Source organism: Lathyrus oleraceus, chromosome 4 (genome assembly GCF_024323335.1).
Source record: "Lathyrus oleraceus cultivar Zhongwan6 chromosome 4, CAAS_Psat_ZW6_1.0, whole genome shotgun sequence".
In the NCBI taxonomy this organism is placed as follows: domain Eukaryota; kingdom Viridiplantae; phylum Streptophyta; class Magnoliopsida; order Fabales; family Fabaceae; genus Lathyrus; species Lathyrus oleraceus.
Window position 1 is genome coordinate 206,659,032 of NC_066582.1, and position 22,795 is coordinate 206,681,826.

At 38.0% G+C, this 22,795-nt stretch overlaps 1 non-coding gene across 1 annotated transcript; it reads left to right on the top strand.

Annotated features, from left to right (window-relative positions):
- The first annotated feature begins 6,516 nt into the window (after positions 1 to 6,516).
- On the top strand, positions 6,517 to 6,623 carry LOC127077433 (small nucleolar RNA R71). The gene has a single exon (XR_007787245.1). It is a non-coding gene; the product is annotated as a small nucleolar RNA R71 (small nucleolar RNA).
- Positions 6,624 to 22,795: the final 16,172 nt, after the last annotated feature.

The following is a 22,795-nucleotide window of genomic DNA, read 5'->3' on the forward strand; positions in this document are numbered from 1 at the left end:
TACTCTACTACACACCATAGTGTATATATATTTTTCTCTAATATGTTATGTAAGTAGCATACAGTAAATATCATTATTGATAATTGTAGGTACTGCATAAATAAAATTGAACCAATAATGCAATAGCCTCATAAAATAAACATAATGTAACATTTGAAGGTAAAAGAAAACATGGAAAAACAAATACTAAGATTAAAACAATGTTAAATGAAACTATAGATTCCCTAAAACTAAAACTAATTAACTAAAAATTGCTAGCCACTTGCAAGATCTCTGGCCGGAGGAGCAAAGGAATTGACACGGCGGTCCAACTCGAGAAAATGATTTGTCATAGTGCTCATGTATTGCAGAATTTCATGTCCCATCATATTTAACTCCTCTCGCATGGCAGCTTGTTCTGACATCAAAGCTTAAATAGCGGTATTATAATCATTTCCGGCCAGATAATGTCTAAGATCAGGTATTGCTGATTCTGCGGTCGGGATAGGATGAGGTGGAGAGGCTGCATCGTGGTAACCAGTTGGTGTCTATGGATCAGACTCGGCATAAGGAATCTGGTCGCCAAGAATCTCATAATCTTGGATGGATTCAACAGATCTAACAGGAGAAGGTAATCCATTCAGGTTGTAAAGCCAATTGTTTCGGTCATGAACACTAGTCATCGAACTAGGCATTGTGAATAGGTAAACAACTTGGTTATTAATTATTAATTCAAACTCTTCAGGTCCCAGATTTCTGATAAACAAAGTGTTGAAAAGGAAATGTATGTTCATAGACTCGATGCCACAGAAAGGGTTCGAGTCAAGCATGGGTTGGCGCAATCTAATAGCATTGACAATCATGGTTATCAATCCTCCTATTTGAATCGGTGCACGGTCAGCTTGAATAAGGTGGTCGAAACTCGCCAACATATAGGTGGCACCATTCACTGGACGGTTCTGAGAAGCACAGAATATTATGAAGAGTTCATCACGTGATACTGTGGTAATGTTTTATCTCTTTCCAAAAAGAGTGTGTGCTAGGATCTTGTGGAATTAGCGAAAAGTTGGGTTATGTATGTTTCTAGAGAGAAACTCATGTTCCTCAGGGTCGTCATTACCCGTCAAACTTCCCCAAAAATGTTCAAGCTCTCGATATTCAAAAAGCTCTTCTTGGCTCACGGTGAATGTATCAAAAGAGGTAGGGAACCCTAAAAGGTTAGTAAACTCTTGAATGTTAAACTGATACTCCATATTGAACATCCGGAATTGAATGAAACCTCGGTTTATTCCTTTTCCATGGTTTTATAAATAGATCAGGGAGCTAAGGAATTCTAGAGTTAGCCTTCGGTAAGTAACAAATTATCTGCGAATAGGAGTGGTTTCCCACCCTATTTGATTCAGCAGATACAAGACACTATCTCTTAGCCCAAGTACGATCATTGCATCTTCATCAGCATAGAAGGTTGGGTGCATCTCTCTCTCAGAAAGTTCTTCAAATTTTTGTCTCTGAGCTCTCCCTCTGAATTTGATACCCATACGATCAATTTGTCCCATCAGGTTAGTGTTAACTAAAGAAAAGAAAAAAAAACAAGAATTTAGTCAGGATTTGGCCAAATGCCAAAAGAAGAAAAGAAGAAAAATTTAATTAAAATAAAGAATACGGAGAATGAAAACTAAATAAAATTAAAAAGAATAATCAAGGAAAAGATAGTAAAATTTAGTGGGTTGTCTCCCACGAAGCACTTTGTTTAATGTCGCAAGCTCGACATAAAACTAGTAAATGTTAATCTATAGATTTAGGAGACAATACGTCTAATTTCAGGACTTGCGAGTCTTCATTGTTTTCATCATAGTGATAATGTTTCAGACGCTGCCCGTTTACGATAAATGTTTCCATAGATTTTCCCTTAATTTCCACTGCTCCACTAGGGAAAACATTAGTGACTTGGAAAGGGCCTGACCATCTAGAGCGTAGTTTTTCTGGGAATAACTTAAGGCTAGAGTTGAATAAAAGTACTACATCACCTTGTTTGAAGGTTTTTCTTGATATGCGCTTATCATGCCATTTTTTCGTTCTTTCCTTGTAGATTTTGGCATTTTCGTAGGCGTCTTGTCTTAGTTCCTCTAATTCGTTTATATCAAGAATTCGCTTTTCACCGACGACCTTATAGTTTAAGTTTAAATTTTTAATAGCCCAATAGGCCTTATGTTCTAACTCTACCGGGAAGTGGCAAGATTTACCATAAATAAGCCTAAATAGGGTTGTTCCTATGGGAGTTTTGTAAGCGGTTCGATAAGCCCATAAGGCTTCAGGTAATTTTGATGACCAGTCTTTTCTTGACGTGGCGATTGTTTTTTCCAATATCTGTTTAATTTCTCTGTTAGACACTTCCACTTGTCCACTGGTTTGAGGATGGTAAGGTGTCGCTACTCGATGTTTTACACCATACTTAAACAATAGTTTTTCGAGTATCTTAGATATGAAATGCGATCCACCATCACTGACTACTATTCTTGGGACACCAAATCTTGGAAAGATTATATTCTTAAAGAGTCTAGTTACTACTCGTGTGTCGTTTGTTGGAGAAGCTATAGCTTCAATCCATTTTGATATGTAGTCAACCGCTACGAGTATGTACTTGTTACCGAAAGAAGGTGGAAAAGGTCCCATGAAATCTATTCCCCACACGTCGAAAATCTCTACTTCCAAAATGCCCTTATGTGGCATCTCGTCACGTCTAGATATGTTTCCTGTGCGTTGACATCTATCACATTTCTTGACAGCAACATGCACATCCTTCCATATGTTTGGCCAATAAAGACCGACTTGTAGGATTTTAGAGCAGGTCTTGGATGTACTTGCGTGTCCACCATAAGGGGCGGAATGACAATGTTGGATTATACTTTCTATCTCTTCTTCAGGTATACACCGACGGAAAATACCATCGGGGCCTCTTTTGAAAAGTAAAGGGTCGTCCCAATAATAATGTTTTATGTCATGGAAGAATCGTTTCTTTTATTGGTAGGATAAATCAAGTGGAACTATTCCGGCGGCTAGATAATTGACAAAGTCGACGTACCATGGTGTAACGCATACAGCCAAGGTGGTCTCTACCCGTTCATCAGCTCTATTTTCTTCCAAATTAGCTATAAGTCTATCGTACGAGAAGTCATCGTTGATCGATGTTCTTTCCGGTTCCAGATTTTCAAGTCTAGAAAGGTGATCTGCTACTACGTTTTCAGTTCCTTTTTTATCTTGGATTTCCAAATCAAATTCTTGTAACAACAAGATCCACCTTAGGAGTCTAGGTTTAGCATCCTTTTTTGTTAGGAGGTACTTAATGGCAGCGTGGTCAGTGTAAACGATTATTTTAGCTCCGACCAAGTAAGAACGAAATTTATCAAGTGCGAACACTACTGCTAAAAGTTCTTTCTCGGTCGTGGCGTAATTCATCTGTGCTTCATCTAAGTTCTACTTGCATAATATATGACGTGAAGTTTTTTATCCTTTCGTTGTCCTAAAACAGCGCCTACGGCGTAGTCGCTTGCGTCACACATTATTTCGAATGGTTCATTCCAATCCGGAGTCTGCATTATGGGCGCGGAGATCAATGCTTCTTTAAGCGTTTGAAATGCTTCTAAACATTTATTGTAGAAGATGAATTCAACATCTTTCATTAATAATCCGGTTAAAGGTTTAGTTATTTTAGAGAAATCTTTAATAAATCGTCGATAAAAACCGGCATGTCCTAAGAAGCTTCGTACTTCTCTCACAATTTTCGGAGGTTGAAGGTTTTCGATTACTTCTATTTTGGCTTTGTCTACTTCAATTCCTCTATTTGATATGATGTGTCCTAAAACAATTCCTTCTTGTCCCATAAAGTGACATTTTTCCCAATTAAGTACTAGGTTTACTTTTACACATCGTTCTAGAACTCTTTCTAGGTTATCAAGGCATTCTTCAAAACTTTGTCCGCATACGGAAAAATCATCCATAAAGACTTCCATGATGTTTTCAAGAAAATCGGCGAATATTGCCATCATGCACCTTTGGAAGGTTGCAGGAGCATTGCACAAGCCGAACGACATTCGTCGATAAGCGAAGGTACCAAAAGGACATGTGAACGTTGTCTTTTCTTGCTCATCAGGATGAATTGGTATTTGAAAGAAGCCTGAGTAACCGTCCAGATAGCAGAAATGAGAATGTTTGGCTAATCGTTCTAACATCTGGTCTATGAATGGTAAAGGAAAATGATCTTTTTGGGTTGCTTTGTTTAGCTTTCTATAATCAATGCACATTCTCCATCCCGATTCGATTCGTTTTGTTATAGTTTCTCCTTTTTCATTTTCGATAACTGTTATACCTCCTTTCTTTGGTACTACGTGTACAGGACTAACCCATTTGCTATCGGATATAGGATATATGATACCTGACTCTAATAACTTCGTTACTTCCTTCTTCACTACCTCACTCAGGATCGGGTTTAGTCTCCTCTGATGTTCCCTAGAAGTTTTACAGTCTTCTTCTAGCATGATGCGGTGCATACAAATAGAAGGACTTATCCCTTTAAGATCGGTGATGTTGTATCCTAGTGCGGTCGGATATTTTCTTAAGATATGTAGGAGTTTTTCGGTTTCGAGTTTTCCTAATTCTGCATTGACTATCACGGGTCGTTCAAGTTCTGAGTCTAGGAATTCATATCTCAGATTTTTGGGAAGTATTTTCAGGTCGAGGGTAGGTTTCTAAAGGCATTGCGTAGGATCCGATGTTACTGCTAAACATTGGTTCAGTCTGTCTTCTACACGACAATTAGTTAATTCGTCATTTTCTAATTCTGTTTCTTTTATGCATTCATCGATGATATCCATGAAGTAACATGTGTCTTCTATTGCAGGTGCTTTCAAAAATTTGGAAAGAATAAATTCAATTTTCTCTTCTCCTACTTCGAAAGTGAGTCGTCCTCGTTTTACGTCTATGATAGCACCGGCGGTTGCTAAGAATGGTCTTCCCAATATAATGGGGGTAGCTTCATCTTCTCTTATGTCCATAATTATAAAATCGGTTGGAATGTAGAATTGACCTATGCGCACGGGAACATTTTCAAGAATTCCTACGGGATATCTAACGGAACGATCTGCTAATTGCACAAACATTTTAGTTGGTCTTAATTCTCCCATTTCAAGTCTCTTGCATATGGACAAGGGCATAACACTGATACCGGCTCCTAAATCGCATAAAGCTTTGTCTATGACAGATTTTCCTATGTGACATGGTATAGAGAAACTACCAGGATCTTTAAGTTTAGGAGGCATATTCTGGATTATAGCGCTACATTCAGCAGTGAGTGTAACAGTTTCGCTATCTTCAAGTTTCCTTTTATTAGAAAGAATTTCTTTTAAGAACTTAGCATACAAGGGCATCTATGTAATAGCTTCTGTGAAAGGAATGGTGACGTTTAATTGTTTCAGTAGGTCAACAAATTTTTTAAATTGGCCCGCGTCTTTGGTTTTAATCAGCCTCTGAGGATAAGGGATAGGTGGTTTGTAAGGCGGTGGAGGTACATAAGGTTCTTTCTTTTCTACGGTTTCCTTATTACTCTCTTCCTTTTCCTTAGGTTTATCTTCTTCCTCAATTGACTTTTTAGAGTTTTGGTTCTCAACTCTTGGATCAGATGGTCCTTCTACCTCTGTTCCACTTCTCAATATAATTGCATGAGCGTGGCTTTTCGGGTTAGGTTGGGGCTGTCCAGGAAATGTACCAGTTGGGGCAGCAGTAGGCGCTTGGTGTTCAGCTACTTGTGAGATTTGTGTTTCCAGCATTTTGTTATGGGTAGCCAGGGCATCTACTTTACTTGCTAGTTATTTAATCTGTTCGTTAGTGTGTACTTTCTGGTTTAAGAAATCTTTATTGGTTTGCTATTGAGAAGCTATGAAGTTCTCCATCATGATTTCCAAGTTGGATTTCCTAGGAACGTTATTGTTAGGCGTAAATGAGGTCGGCTTTTGATATCGAAGAGGTATAGCTGGGGCTTGACTGGGAGCCTGTCCTGGTGCGTATATAGCATTATTACTCTTATATGAAAAATTAGGATGGTTCTTCCAGTTTGAGTTATAGGTATGTGAGTAAGGATTTCCTTGAGCATAGTTCACTTGCTCTGCTTGGATTCCTGTTAGGAGTTGACAATCTGTAGGAGTGTGACCTTGGATTCCACATACTTCGCAATTTTGAGTCACGCCAACCACGGTGGCTGGAGGTGTTACATTTAAACCTTCAATTTTCTGGGCAAGAGCATCCACTTTCGCATTAACATGATCAAGGCTACTTATCTCGTACATGCCAGTTTTCGTTTGAGGTTTTTCTACCATTGTTCTGTCGCTTCCCCACTGATAGTGGTTTTGGGCCATGCTTTCGATAAGTTGAGAAGCGTCAGCGTAAGGTTTATCCATAAGCGCACCACCTGCGGCGGCGTCTATTGTTAATCTTGTGTTGTATAAGAGACCATTATAGAAGGTATGAATTACTAACCAGTCCTCTAAACCATGGTGTGGACAAAGTCTCATCATGTCTTTGTATCTTTCCCAGACTTCGAAAAGAGACTCGTTATCTTTCTGTTTAAATCCATTTATCTGGGCTCTTAACATAGCTGTTTTGCTTGGAGGAAAATATCGCGCAAGAAAGACTTTCTTCAACTCATTCCATGTGGTGACTGAGTTGGAAGGAAGAGACTGAAGCCATCTTCTAGCTTTATCCCTTAACGAGAAAGGAAAAATGCGAAGTCGAATTGCCTCTGAAGTGACACCATTAGCTTTAACAGTATCAGCGTATTGGACAAATACGGATAAATGAAGGTTTGGATCCTCGGTAGGATTTCCAGAGAATTGATTTTGTTGCACTGCTTGTAACAGCGAAGGTTTAAGTTCGAAGTTGTTTGCTTCGATTGCGGGTGGAGCAATACTCGAATGCGGCTCATCTTGCGATGGAGCGGCGTAATCTCGAAGGGCACGAGCTGGTTCTGCCATCTCGGGTATCGGTGAAGGAAAAAGATTTTTGAGATCAGAAATTTCGATTGGAGGAAGATTGTTTGCAGCACGATACTCTCGAATTCGTCGTAAGACTCAGAGATATCGTTCAACATCGTTGATTCGCAAGTAATACGGTTCGCCTTGTGAGCGAGTGTGTGGCATACAAATCAACGAAAAACAAGAAAAAATAATCATAAAAACATATGCCTTAGTCTCTACAGCGTAACAGAAGAGTTACGATATCGACTAAATAAAAGTCCCCGGCAACGGCGCCAAAAACTTGATAGCGACTTTATGAGTCTATTGGGGTATTAACTGCAAGTGCACAGTCTAATCGCGTACTAATAAAAGATATCGATCCCACAGGGACTTATGAATCGATATACCGTTTTCTAAGGTCACTTCGTAAAGCTAAAGCGGATGATACTTTGATGATTAGGGGGAAAATAAAGCTAAAATGAGATCTAGATTAAATATCGAATAACGCGGATATCGGTATGTAGTTCGTCGTAATTAGGGAATCAAATCTTCGTTGGTTTCTTAGTTTTAAAATAAGTCCTTTCATTAGACACTATTGATTAAAAATCTTTTCTCAAACTCTCGCTCTGTTGAATAGACTATGATTTTACCTTAACGTACGCTTTCACTATTTAGTTAAAACTAAAATCACTTTTTGAAAACAATAGAATCTATAGAAACTATTTTTAAGAAAATGCTAACCATCTAAACACCCTCGTCTCAAACTCTCGCTCTGTTGACTTAGATTATATGATTAAACTTAAATGCTTAACTCTCGTCCTCACATTTAACCTTTAAAAATACTTTTTGAAAATGATTAGAATTTAATTAACTCTAAAAATTGCTTTCGCCCTGATTTAAAATTAATGTCCAATTTACACTGTCCAGTTAAAAGCTCAAACTGTCGTTCTATTGATTTTAACTTCTTTATGTCTTTTACTCTCGTACAAAAACTTTGGTATTAACCCTGTAAATTTAGACCATAAAAAGAGTGACTATATCTTTAAATAAATTTAAACCAACTTAGTTTTGATTCCTTTATTCTGCTTACTTTACATACCGATACCTAAGTTTATTTAGCCGGACATGCTAAACAAGCCTAAACAATCATTATGCTTAAATACAGCCATGTCAGACAAACAGTATAGATAAACAGCAGTACATAGCATATATAAATTAAAACAATAAAATTAAAGAACCTGTAAAATTAATAGAGATCTTGATTATTCCTAGCTTCGATGCTTGAACACTCCACCATAGACCGGTTGGATTTGTTCTTCACAATCTTCGATCAGACAGTAAAATAAAGGCGAAGGAATAAAATACTATGATCTAACGTAAGGTTAGATCCAGTAAAAGTTACATAATAGTTTCCGGTGTAGAAACTATTGTGAGAAAATTAATTGAATGCTTCGAAAATTGACTGGAAAAGAAAAGGAAATTAAAATTGCTAGGAAAGTAGAGTGCTGGAAAATTAAAAAGCAGTAAAAATAATGCACGGTGCCAAAAACTGGAAAATTGAGAGAGAGAGAGCTCCAGGGTTCCACCATTGGTCCTATTTATACCAATCCATCAAGTGACCGTTTCTTCCAAAGTCCTTCAGTAGGTTTTCGTCACACGTCAACTGGTCAAGCAAAGAAAAAGGGTGAACGTCCTTCTGTTACGCGTCAAAGCCAAAAATATAGGAATGGGGGTGTGACGCTCGTCACACCTTGTGTGGCGCTCGTAACACTTAGCAGGAGTGCGTGACGCTCGTCACACCTTGTGTGGCGGTCGTCACAGCATCACAGCGCCTACTTGTAGTTGTAGTTGTGGGCTGGGCTTTAGTGGATTGCTTTTTATCCTCTTTTTGCACCTCCTTTTCTTTCTTTTTCACGTATGCTTCAAATAGTGTGACCTGAAATAAATAGAAGGAAAATACCAAGTAATATCGAATAATATGAAATAAATCGAATCAAATAATAATATGATTTAATTAAATCGAGTCCAAAAATGTGATATTATTTCATGTTATCACTCATCTATGGTTTGGCTTTGTTCCCTAACATTGTCGGTTTTGTTGATGTTAACGCCATTAGAATCTTCTTGATTGGAAATCATGTGCCTTCTTTGTTAGGTGATATGTACTTCTCTTTGCATTTGAGGAATTCTAAAGCTGGTGGAACTATTGTGTGATGTGTTCCTCTTATGTACAAGTGTTTTATTTCGCACTTGCCTTAGACGCCTGTTTTTGTGGAGAACAAACAATGTCTACGATGGTCTCAGAGACTTATGTCCGCCACTAATGATGATATTGTTTGGTATGATTCTACATTGAGTAGTGTGGATATTATTGACAGTTATGGTGAATTCTGTAATGTTCCCCTCATTGGTACACAAGGAGGAATCAACTACAACCCTGTTTTGACTTGTCGTCAACTTGGGTTCCCCTTGAGAGACAAACCTAATAACATTCAGTTAGAAGGTCTTTTCTATCAAGAGGGTAAATATTCCCAACATTTGAAGTAGAAGATGACACATGCTTGGCATAATATGCATAGGAAAGGAAGATCAGAGCTTGGTCTGTGCAACTGTGTAGCTTTGGAAGCTTACACTCTTTAGGTGAAGAAGAGAGCTTTGGAACTGAAGATGCCTTATACTTGTGAGAGACTTATGTCTACGATTATGGCTGAGCCATTAACTCTCCCTAACCAAGATGTAGAGGAGTTAGAAGACGCAATCGCCAAGATGAAGCAAGAGAAGGATATGTGGGAATAGTGGTTTCGTGCTTTGAGCAGAAAGCATGAGGAGTTGCAGCTTGAGTCTAAAGACAAGGATGCACTTATTGAACTTTTTGAAGACCGAGCAGTGAAGAGACAGAGAGAGCTAGAGGGTCTATCTTCCTCTAGTATGCCTCAGCCTTCCAGCGCTTGGAAGAATATTGTTGATAACTTGTCCTTGAGAAGGCTCAGATGAAAACTTCTTTTGAGTCCGAGATTCGGCGCATTCGAAGGAAGTACGCGGCTGCAGCCAGATCATCTAACACTGTTGTTAAGGGATCCTTAGGATGATTATTTTCCTTTTCTCTTATATTTGTATTTTGGTTTCTGAAATTATACTCACTGTAATCCTTCCAAGTTTTATGAATAAAAGAGATTTTATGGTTACTCAAATTGTTATTGTTATTATATATTTGCAAATAAAATAGTATGTTCCTTGAAGATAAAAACAATTAAAACATTGCATTACATGCATCATTTTCATAACAGGTTTCCTTTTGCCAGATGTCTTATCGGTTATTCTTCTGTGCTTCAGCCAAGCTGACTCACCAATACAACACTCGCGCCAATCAATCGAGAATCATGGAACATTTAGAGCAAGAGAACCGAGAGTTGAAAGATGAGATTGCTCGTTTGATTGTCATGATGGAGTCTATTTTAGCCGCTCAGAACCAGTCTTCTCCAACACCTGCAACTCCTCCTCCTCAGAGGACTCTCATCTCAAAGGTTGTTACCTCAACTGTGCCTACCACTCAGTTTGCTGCAACTATGACTGCCGGATTCCCGTGGGGAATGACAGCGAACTTTGTGCCTGAAGGGTTTGCGCCTACATTTGCCTCTATGTCGGCATCTAGCCCGGTCATATTTGTTCCGCCTCCAGTTGTTCACAGTCTTCCTTGTGTCGAGGACACCATCTACCATTCTGAACCGTCTGAGGGTCCGGATGTTTATCAGAAGATGGACAAGATGAAAGATCAATTCCTTAAGTTATGAGGTCCAAAAGCTAGTGAAAAGTGGGATGTTGTCCTTTGAGGACCGTGCATCAAATGTGAAAGTTAACCCATTGCCTGCTCATGGTAATTCCTATGTTAATATGGTAGATGGTTGTCCCGGAAAGTTTATGATTTATGACGTCCACTTTATGCATAAGGACATTTTCATGGTGAGTGATTATGAGCATGACCGTGATGGTTGTACAATTTGCAGTGTAAACCCTCGAGGGTGCGTCATCGTCAAGAGAGATATTCAAAGGCTGATGGATGAAGGTATGATTCAGATTATCCAGTCTCGTCACTTGGGAGATGATGTGAATGTTATGGTACCAGTGTTTAAGATCTCAGAGCGGGTAGTGATTCAGTTTGATAGCAGCTGTAGCAACATCAATAGACTGATATCACCATTAGTAATACGGTTAGCGGGCCCCGTCTCGTATGCATCCGACAGAGCTGTTCCATACCAATATAATGTTACCATGTTGGATAATGGTCAAGAGGTTTTGTTGCCTACGACCAATTTTGTTGTAAACATTGCCGATATAGCAAAGGTGACCTGTAGTGGTCGTGTTTTTGGACCCGTCTTTCCAAGAGAAGTGGTAAAAGATGTGTTGGGTGGTAAGAAGGTTGATGTACCTGTAGCGAATCCAATTAGTGTTCCAAAGTGTCAGTCTGGTGAATCCAGCAATTTGAAGCCTAATGATGATGATGATGAGATGCTAAGATTGATAAAGAAGAGTGTATTTTATATGGTGGAGCAGCTACTCCAAACTCCTTCAAAAATTGTAGTGTTGTCTCTGCTTATGAATTTTGAAGCGCACAGAGAAGCATTGCAAAGAGTATTGGAGCAAGCTTACGTAGAGCATGATGTAAGTGTGGATCAATTTGACCACATCGTGGATAACATCACTTCCTGCAACAACTTGAGCTTTTGTGATGAAGAACTACCCGAGGCCGGCAGAAATCACAATCTGGCACTGCATATATCAATGAACTGTAAGGAGAATGCATTGTCAAATGTGCTAGTTGATACCGGTTCTTCGTTGGATGTACTCCCCAAGTAAACTCTATCAAGGTTAACGTATCAAGGAGCCCCGATGAGGTATAGCAGCGTGATCGTCAAAGCTTTTGATGGTTCTCGTAAGACTGTTATAGGAGAAATGGACCTTCTAGTGAAGATAAGTCCGAGTGATTTTTAGATTACTTTTCAAGTAATGGATATCTATGGATACATGAGGTTGGAGCTATTACATCCACTCTGCACCAGAAGTTGAAGTTTTTGAAGAATGGCAAGCTTGTCATTGTGGGTGGAGAGAAAGCACTGTTGGTAACTCATCTGTCGTCTTTTACATATGTGGAAGTTGAGAATGAGGTTGGAACTCTATTCCAAGCCTTATCTATTGCTAATGTGAAGAAAACTGGGGCACCTATATCCTCTTTCAAAGACGCTCATAAGATTATTGAAGATGGCAGTTCAGATCAGTGGGTCCGTATAAAGGTCATCGAGAATAAGAATAGGGCCAAATTGGGATTCCAGCGAGGGTAGTCTAAAGACAAAGCTGAAGATATGCAACCCAGTTTCCGTAGAGGAGGGTTCATCCATGGTAATGGACAACACTCAGCTGTCGTGATCGAGGGTGATGAAGATGAAGATTCCACCAATTTTGTGATATATGGAAAGGCTTGCAACAATTGGATTGTTGTTGACGTTCCTGTTATTATCCATCTCTCTAAGTAATTGTTTTTATTATTTTTGAGAAAATCCTTCTCCTATGCCTAAGGGAGAAGTGAACATTGTTGGGCATATTTCAAATCAATCATCAATAAAATGCAATTCTATTCATCCACATCTATGATGTTTTTATTTTTACTTTTTGCCTTTCTAAAAATGGTAATCACATAAAACATAAATAAATAAATAATAATTGTCCATCTGCATAATATTTGGTCACAATTCACTTCTCTAAAATCAAAATATCAAATCATTATGTAGGTTGGTTTCTAAACCCGTTGAACACAATGATCCTACTCCTTCTCCAAACTTTGAATTCCCTGTGTTTGAGGCTGAGGAAGAAAGTGAGTAAGAAGTGTCTGATGAATTGTCTCGTCTGATTGAGCGTGAGGAAAAAGCCATTCATCCATTCAAAGAGCAGATTAAGCTAATCAACTTGGGTTCCGAAGACGATGTGAAGGAAGTCAAGATTGGGTCTCAACTGTGTCCAGAGGTTAAGAAGGGGTTGATTGATCTTCTACGAGAGTATTCAGATGTGTTTTCTTGGTTCTATCAAGACATGCCGAGTTTGGATTCTGATATTGTGGAACATAGATTGCTGTTGAAGCCAGAATGCCCGCCAGTCAAGCAAAAATTGAGAAGAACCCTTCCTGATATGGCAGTAAAGATCAAAGAAGAAGTGCAAAAGAAAATCGATGTCGGTTTCCTTGTTACTACTGAATATCCGCAGTGGGTGGCCAATATTGTGCCTGTTCCAAAGAAGGATAGAAAGGTCCGTATGTGTGTTGATTATAGAGAGATGTCTGCGCCTAAAACTGAGAAGCAAGTCAGAGGTTTTCTCGGCCGCTTAAATTATATCTCAAGATTTATATCGCATATGACTGCCACGTGTGCGCCTATATTCAAGCTTCTTCATAAAGATCAGTCTTGTGATTGGACCAAGGATTTCTAGAAAGCTTTTGACAGTATCAAGGAATATCTGCTTGAGCCTCTGATTCTATCTCTTCTTGTTGAAGAAAGACCTTTGATCATGTATTTGTCCATGCTTAATGAAAGTATGGGTTGTGTTCTAGGTCAGCAAGATGAAACTAGAAAGAAAGAATATGTTGTTTACTACCTCGGTAAGAAGTTCATTGATTGTGAGACTCGGTGTTCTATGCTTGAAAAGACTTGTTGCGCATTGGCTTGGGCTGCTAAGCGTCTGCAATAGTATATGTTGAATCATACCACTTGGTTGATATCCAAAATGGATCAAATCAAGTATATTTTTGAGAATCTTGCTTTAACTAGGAGGATTGCCCGTTGGCAGATGTTGTTATCCGAGTATGATATTAAATACCAATCTCAAAAACCTATCAAATGTAGTATCTTGGCTGACCATTTGGCTCACCAACCAATTGAAGACTATCAGTCAGTGCAGTATGATTTTCCTGATGAAGATATTTTGTACCTGAAAATGAAAGATTATGATGAACCACTGCTTGAAGAAGGGCCAGAACCTAGTTCCCGTTGGGGCATGGTATTTGATGGAGCTATTAATTAGTATGGTAATGGCATTGGGGCAGTGATTATTACTCCTCAAGGCACACATTTTCCATTTACAGCTAGATTGACTTTCAAGTGTACAAATAATATGGCTGAGTATGAAGCTTGCATTATGGGGCTTGAAGAGGCCATTGATCTCAAAATAAAATATCTTGACGTCTATGGAGATTCATCTTTGGTTGTGAATCAGATCAAAGGTGAATGGGAGACGAATCAACCCGGTTTAAACCATATAGAGATTATGCAAGGAGAATTTCAACTTTCTTTACAAAGGTTGAATTCCATCATATCCCTCGAGATGAAAACCGGATGGCAGATGCTTTTCCAACATTGGCTTCAATGATTATGGTGAAGTTTTTGAATGAAGTTCCTAATTTTTCTATGATGCGTCTTGATAGGCCGGCTCATGTGTTTGCTTTTGAAGAGATCAAGGATGAAAAATCGTGGTATTTTGATATCAAGTGTTTTCTCTAAAGTCAGATTTACCCACCTGGGGCATCTTTGAAAGATAAGAAGACTTTGAAGAGATTAGTTGGTAGCTTCTACCTGAATGGTGATGTGCTTTACAAGAGAAACTTTGATATGGTTTTGCTCAGATGCGTGGATGGACATGAAGTAGACCTGTTGATGACTGAAGTCCATGAAGGTTCCTTTGCTACTCATTCCAATGGACATGCTATGGCTAAGAAGATGTTGAGAGCAGGTTACTATTGGCTGATTATGGAATCTGACTGTTGCAAGTTTGTGAATAAGTGCCACAAGTTTCAAAATTATGCAGATAAGATTCATGTTCCTCCGACACTTTTGAATGTTATTTCCTCTTATTGGCCCTTATCCATGTGGGGGATTGATATGATTGGCATGATTGAGCCTAAAGCATCAAATGGATATCGTTTCATTTTGGTAGATATTGACTACTTCACAAAGTGGGTTGAAGCGACATCGTATGTGAATGTAACCAAGCAAGTTGTTGTAAGGTTTATCAAGAATCAGATTATATGCCGGTATGGTGTGCCAAGTAAGATCATTACTGATAATGGATCGAGCTTGAACAATAATATGGTGGAAGCTTTTTGCAAAGACTTCAAGATTGCACATCATAGTTCTTCTCCTTACAGGCCTAAGATGAATGGGTTTGTTGAAGCTGCAAACAAGAACATTAAGAAGATCATTCAGAAGATGGTTTTGACGTACAAAGATTGGCATGATATGCTTCAATTTTCTATGTATGGGTACCATACATCCATCCGCACTTCAACAGGGGCAACCCCTTTCTCTCTTGATTATGGCATGGAAGTTGTACTCCCGGTAGAAGTTGAGATCCCATCATTGTGTGTCTTGATGGAAGCCAAGTTGACAGAAGTTGAATGGTACCAAACCAGATATGATCAACTGAAATTTGATTGAAGAGAAGAGGTTGACTGCCATGTGTCATGGTCAATTGTACTAGCAGATAATGAAGAAAGCATTTGATAAGGAGGTCAAACCTCGTGTATTCAGAGAAGGTGACCTTGTTCTCAAGAAGATTTTATCTTTCAAACCAAATGCTAGGGGTAAACGGACTCCTAATTATGAAGGCCCATATGTTGTTAAGAGATCCTTTTCAGGCGGTGCTTTGATTCTGACAACTATGGATGGTGAAAAGTTCACTCGTCCTGTGAATGCCGACGTAGTCAAGAAATACTTCTCCAAAAAAGAAAATAACATCTCACTAAGTTGAAAACCTGAAAGGGCGGCTTAGGCAAAAATGGGCGTCTCGGTGGATTAAAAACCCGAAAGGCAGATCTAGGCAAAAATTAGAGACATAAAACAGAAAAAAATTCCCGATAAATTGAGTACCCCACCTTGGGGAAATTTATGCAAAAATTAGGGATCATGGCAAGTAACTGCATTCGGTTGACCTTAAATGTTGAAGACATTCTTGAGCAAGTCAGTCAATTTTGATTCGTCATTCTCAGTCGAAGCCAATAGCTTAGTGGATATTGTAGTTGGTAAAAGGATTAGTGATCATTGTATTAAATGTAGCCCTTTTACATGTAAATTACCATTTTTTTTCAACTTTTGTAAAGATCTATGGAGTCTTGTCATTTACAGACTACCATTCTATTAAATAAAGTTGAGCTTTTTATCCAATTATTTCTACTCTTATTTATCTTTCAGCCAAAAAGAATTAAATTTTATGATGATCATTTTGAAATTGAATTTTAAAAATCAAAATCATATTTTCTGAAATAATAAAAGCAATTACTTTTTAAGGGCAATCGATTTCATTTAAGGAATGTCAACAGCGGTCTGAGAATAGGTGAGCCCTAAAAATATGAAGCATTGTTGGTGTTCCCCAAGCAGTTGGTGTGATCTCTGTTTCCTCGCCAACAACATTTCAATATCTCCAGTCGGGTTTTGTTGGTTTCCCTAACTAAGTTTGTATTTTCCTCCCTATTTTGAGTTGTAGGCGCATTGTATCAACGGTTTGCATAGATTCAACATAGATTGTTACTCCCCTCAGGTAGTCAGTAGAATTCATGCCTGAACCCTGTTAGCACTGATTCTAGAGCAGTATGTCTGATCCTCTATATTGTTGTCTCCTATTTGATACGATGTTGACTTAAAATTCCTCGCAGAGTTGATAATGCAGATTCTCAGTAGATTTTGTTCTCTTTCCCTAGCCAGGGTTGAGCCTTTGAGATAAGTGATTCGCGTTCATCCTTTACCTCTCTTTCTCCAATTGATTCCCTACTGTGAGATTGGTCGAGTGTTGTATTGATGATTCAGACCAGTGACATTTGTATCCTTTGTGATCGTTCTCTCATCATAATCATCATATATACATATACATTCATAGATTTCATTATTGCATTACTATTGCACTTTGTGATTCATTATTTCTCTGATCCTCTACTATGGTGGTGTCCTTTCCCCCCATGCAGATTCAGTGTGTCTATCTTCTTTCAATTGTAGAGTGTCATCCCTTTAAGTAGAAAGAATGTAACCTTTCTCATTCCCCACTGAGCTATTTCCTCGTGGATGATTATTATTTCGGCTTCCTCCCTAGTAGATTATCTGGATGGAACCCCTCCCTCTGAGCTATATCCTCATTGGGTTGAGTCTTTGATTGACCTTTTCTTTCTAGCTCTTACCTAGATTGATGCTTTTGGTCCCCTGAGAGTCTATTACCCAGTAACTAGTAATATTCTTCTCGATTTATGAGTATTTTACTTTTCCCCAATACCCGGTAAAAGTAATTTGTTTCCTTTTTCTCCCCAGCGGATTCATTTTTGACGTGTCTCCAGGAAGTATATCCTTAATATGTTCATCCTAACCGATGACGGATATTTTCTTCCCCTGCTTTGAGTCTATCCTTGATATGTTTATCTTAACCGGTGACAGATATTCTCATTTTCGTATTCTACCCAGTAAAAAGGTAGTTGTAATCCCTATTTATTTCCCCAGAGGGTTAATCCTTGATATGTTCATCCTAACCGATGACAGGTTTCCTCCTCTTTGCAGTCTTCTGCCCAGTAAACCGGTATTTGTAAATCCTGCTTCCCCTTGTGGAGTCTATCCTTGATATGTTCATCTCAACCGATGACGAATATTCTCTTTATTTGGTATTCTATCCAATAACTGATAGATATAATTCCTATTTTCTCCCCTCGGAGTCTATCTTTCATATGTTCATCCTAACCGGTGACGGATATTCTCTTTTCAGTATTCTATCCAGTAACTGATAGATGTAATTCCTACTTTTCCCGACAGTCTATCCTTGATATGTTCATCTTAATCGGTGACAGATATTCTTCCCTTTGAGTTTATCCTTGATATGTTCACTTTAATCAGTTTATTTTGGCTTTTTCCCAGCAAGTTATTCTTACCCAGTAACTAGTAATGAATGCACCTCCTGGTTGCCCTCAGTGAGCCATCCTTGATATGTTTACCCTAATCGATAACGGATTTCCTCTCTGACAAATTTTGTTATCTCCTTACCCAGTAACCGGTAGTGGATAATATACTTTTGTTACTCTTGTGTTGAAGTTCATTTTCTTCTCCAGTTGAGTTTGAGTGTGTATTTCCCCAGTGGAATCTTCATCCCCTGTTTGGTTCAAGTATTTTGGTTTTGTTCCAATTTACCTGTTTCCCCTGCAGATTTTCCTCTTATTCTCGGCTGAGTCTTTCCATGGATTTATTTTCATGGAATCTCTAGTGTCCCCCAACAATTTTAAGTCGTAGCCTGGCCTACGCGTAACTTTTTATTCCCCAGAGTCTCTGTCCCCCTAGTGATTTTTCTAACGGAATGCATTATGCTCCTACGGACTTTCAATCTCTTCGGATTATTTTCCTTTGTGGCAACATTTTCTCCACAGAGATTATTTTTAACATTTCATGTCATATGCATCATGAGGTCTCTTAAGGACCAAAATTTGTTTCTATTATTGTTATTTAAGTCCATTCTACTGAGTCAATATGAAGATTTTAACCTTCATCTCCTCAGCTAGAACGTCCTTAAATAGGGGCAGCTGTAAGACCCCAATTTTGACCCTAAGATCCCTCATGCTATCTCATCATATGCATTGGCATTTAGATCACACCTTAGCATCCTCTTTCCCTTCATTCATTGGGTTTGCATTGAGAGAGATCACCAAGCACATTTTATTGTATCATACTTTGTTTTTCTTTATTTACTAACCAAAATACCAAAAATATGTCATTGTATAGTTTAACTCTTTTGTAGGTAGTGTGTATGCTGACCTATGCTCTATCAAGCTCACATCTACGGTTTGAAAACCCCAATGTAAGGAGCACAATCAAGATTGCTCTACTATGGCTCTAGACATCACATATGTATCCCCATGATCTTCACATATCATTTTGATCAAGAAATCATCAAGAGTTTAGAGTTTGTTTGCCTTGGAAACCCTAATTCATATAGGTATCTTGTGTGACTTCTTCAACAAGTTTTTTCAACACTTGATCAAATACTGAAAGGGATACTTCACATTACATCAAATTATGCATATGTGATCCTTCATGAGTCCCAAAACTCAAGAGAATGTCAAGATAGCAAGATGGTTCATGGTGGTTGACTAGAGGAAGTCAACTAGTCAAAACTGGGGTTCCCTAGACCCTATCTCCTACAATTTGTGTCATATGAAAATGATTCCAAGAGAAACGTTACTCTAAGTGACATTCCAAACAACTTTCATGTTGAAGTCAAGGGCTAGTTTTGCTTGGAAAGTCATTTGTTAAGGTGAAATATTATAGGTCATTTGTCTTAACCCTAGTTTGGAGGTCAACTTCCCAAGTCCATAACTTGCTCAATTTTTACGATATGAAAGCTATTCAAATTGAATGATCAAATTCAAGATGTCTACTTAAACTTTTATGCATAGAGGAAGTGCGAATTCAACTTGCAAATACATGTTCCAAGAGGAAACATTATAGGCCAGTTTGGGCCAATACCATTGAACAAGTGATTTGCCTCAACTTCTAAAATGCATAACTCCTTCATGACAAATCTAAATGAGGTCAAATTTGTGACCATAATGAATACGTTTGAAATACTTACAACTTTAATGAAGGAAAATTTCTCATTTGAAGTCCATAAAAAAGTTATTCAAGGTGGAAGAAGTGAATATTTGACTTGGGACTTAGAAAAGTTTCAAATATGTTTGATTTCCAAAACTTCCACCTCAAAATTCATCATGATACAATCTTCAAATGAAAAAGTGTTCAGCATGAAAGTTGTTCCCCTTGATATCACCTTTCCAAAACATCCAAGATCATCTCATTTGTATCAAAATTGAAGGACTTGTGCATGGCTTCATTATAGAAGGTGTTTTGCCAAGATTGGATTTCAAATGATCAAAATCTTTTGCATGCTTACACATGATGCATTCAACACACTTATACACGAATTGGGAGTGGATTGCATCATCCCTAAGGCATAAATGAATGCCCGTGCACCTATGCAAAGGAGTTTCCAAATTTGTCCAAATTTCAAGTGGTGCAAATATCAAGTGCATTACCTATTTAAACAAGCTTAAGGCTTCAAATTCATCATCAACACCTTGCCCAAGCTTTGCTAGACCAATTCAAACCCCCACTACCGTAGAATTTCTGAAGGTTTCTCTTGAAATCGAGCTTGAACTTCATCTTCTGTTTGGAAGTTCAAACTCCAGAAATTCACTTCCCTTTTCATCTCATTTGGTTTCTTCAAGCAAGAGGAGGAGAAAGCAATCAAATCCAGATCAAGATCAAGTGGAACTAGATCAACTCGAAGGTGATTTTTTAGAAACTTCTTCTCTTCGATTCTCTCCTAATTATTCACCATTTTTGTTGATTTTTGGTTGTCTAAAGTCCTATCAATGTAGGCAAGAAGATTGAGTTGCTTTGTGGTCAACTCGAAGCAACTCAGTTCATGATCCTATAAATTCAAGTCCATGTATCTTTTTATATACTTGGAATTGGATAAAATTGAGGCTAGATTCGAGCTCCTGATCATTTTTTCTTTAAATCCATGTCTTTCCTTTTCATTTTGGTGATGGTTGATGATGGACCAGTCCGGTGAGGTCCACCGGAGAAGAAGACCAGAGCTCTGGCTCCGGTGATGTGTTGTCATGCATCTCATCCATAGGATCCATATGAATTGTTTTAATCTTGGACATTACTTTTGGTTACCACGCATGTGTCTCAATTGACCAAGGCACATATGAAATGCGCGCTTATCACCATCTGATCTGCCACCTTATTTAATGAGGGGGATAATATGGTTCTCTCTTTTTTTGAATTTATGAATATTCCATTTAATTGTTTATTTTTAATCAATTCATATTAATTTAATTATTAGTCCAAACAATATGGGACTTTCAAAAAAAAAATTCAAATATTTTTCTCTTTCATTTTCTGAATTAAAATTATTTTTTGGTTTAATATTGATGTTTTTCATGATTTAATTGTTTTTGTGCATATTTTTAATTGTTTAAAATTACTTATGACTTTTCAAAATAATGAAATTTTTTCTCCAAGGTCCTTTGACCTTGTTTGACCTATGATAAATCTCTTGGACATTTATTTGGTATTTTGAAGTGGTTTTATGTTTTTGATCAAACATAATTTAATTTAAATGCATTTAAATTTGATTTTTAATTGTTTAATTTGTAAAGAAATTATGTTCAGACATTTTTATTGACTTGTGCAGTTTGACTATGTGTTTGGGCCTTGGTCAAGGTTGATTTGACTTTTGTTGGATTAAAATAATTGGATTTAGGGGATTGGTGAAATATACATTTCATCTCCCAAAATGAATGAATGATTTTAATTTGATAAAATACCTCCCATGACCAATTTGTGCTTGTCTCATTTCCCCCTCCCTCTTCATCTTCAATCTGATTCTATCCCATCCTTCTTATTTACCAATGAAGTCTCAATATCCTAAGGCTAATTGGTTCATCAATAACTTCATGTTAGATGAACTAATACAAGTATGGATAAGATTAGGTTCATCCTTTGATCATTTTCTTTTTTTGTGTGGTATGTTTTAGGAGTATGATCCATTATACCATATCTCTAGCATGAATTAACACCAAAATTTCTATTGCCCAGCCTCAGATAGTTGTAACTTCTACATAAGTCCAATTACAATTGTTTAACATAGCGCTAAATTTTGATCCAAAAGCATAACATTCTGTCATACCCCAAAATTTACGCTGCCCCGATACAATTTTCATCTGATCCATGACCCTAATTCACATGCATACATTCATTATTTAAAAAAAATTAAAAAAAAAATTATTTGGGCAACCGATTACCAAACCATAAACTGCTTTTTTGGCCATTTTGGCACTGTGTAACCGATTACATTAGAGCTTGTGTCGAAACTGACTCCTATTTGTTTTGCTAAGTATCAGTATGACTTTTTGTAACTAGTGATCCATTCACTATATGTCATATTTTCAGTGAACATACTTGGATTTCTAAAACTGACATAAATATAACATTAGCATAAATAGTTTTACTTGTGAACGAGCACTGGCATCAAGAGCATTTTCACAATGAACATGACTTGAGAAGTCTTGCCCACCCAAAAGAGACAAATTTCCTGAGGACTTTGATGAGCAAAGGTCATCCCCTTAGATTAATCTCACCAAGGAGGGCAAGGTACCTGAGAACTCCATTGAGCAAGCCACTTTAAGATCCAGTCAGCCTGAGACAATCACGTCGAGATTAGGCAAATCTCTCCAAAGGCAGTTGTCCAAGGGCATTCCCTCAAAGATCAACCAGTCAGGGGAAAAATCCATTCAAGGTTTCATACCAGGGAAGACCACCTCAAAAGCATGAGAAAGTCAAAACACTCTAAGAGATGGATTAATAGGGGTAGGCAGACCCAAGACGCTGGGGCATATCAGATCAAGATTACTCTACCCATGGTTTGCTTCATAACTTGTAACTGGGGCAGTCCATGTAGATACCTAATAGATTGGGGCAATACTGGCCATGGAGAGGAAGCATTTCCTTATATTTTGGATTTTCTTGCTCATATCAAGTATGGGGCATCAGAATATCCAGACCAAGCTCACTACGTCAGCCAGGTTCAAAGCAAATGTCGGGAAGTCATGCTAAACACATCATCCCATAATTTGTCAACAATGAGCCTTGAAGCCAAGCAAAAATATTTCCCAGTTCCAACCATTATTGACCCACCTCAAGGACATTTGTTGAACTATCCAAAACAATTGCATCAATCATTTT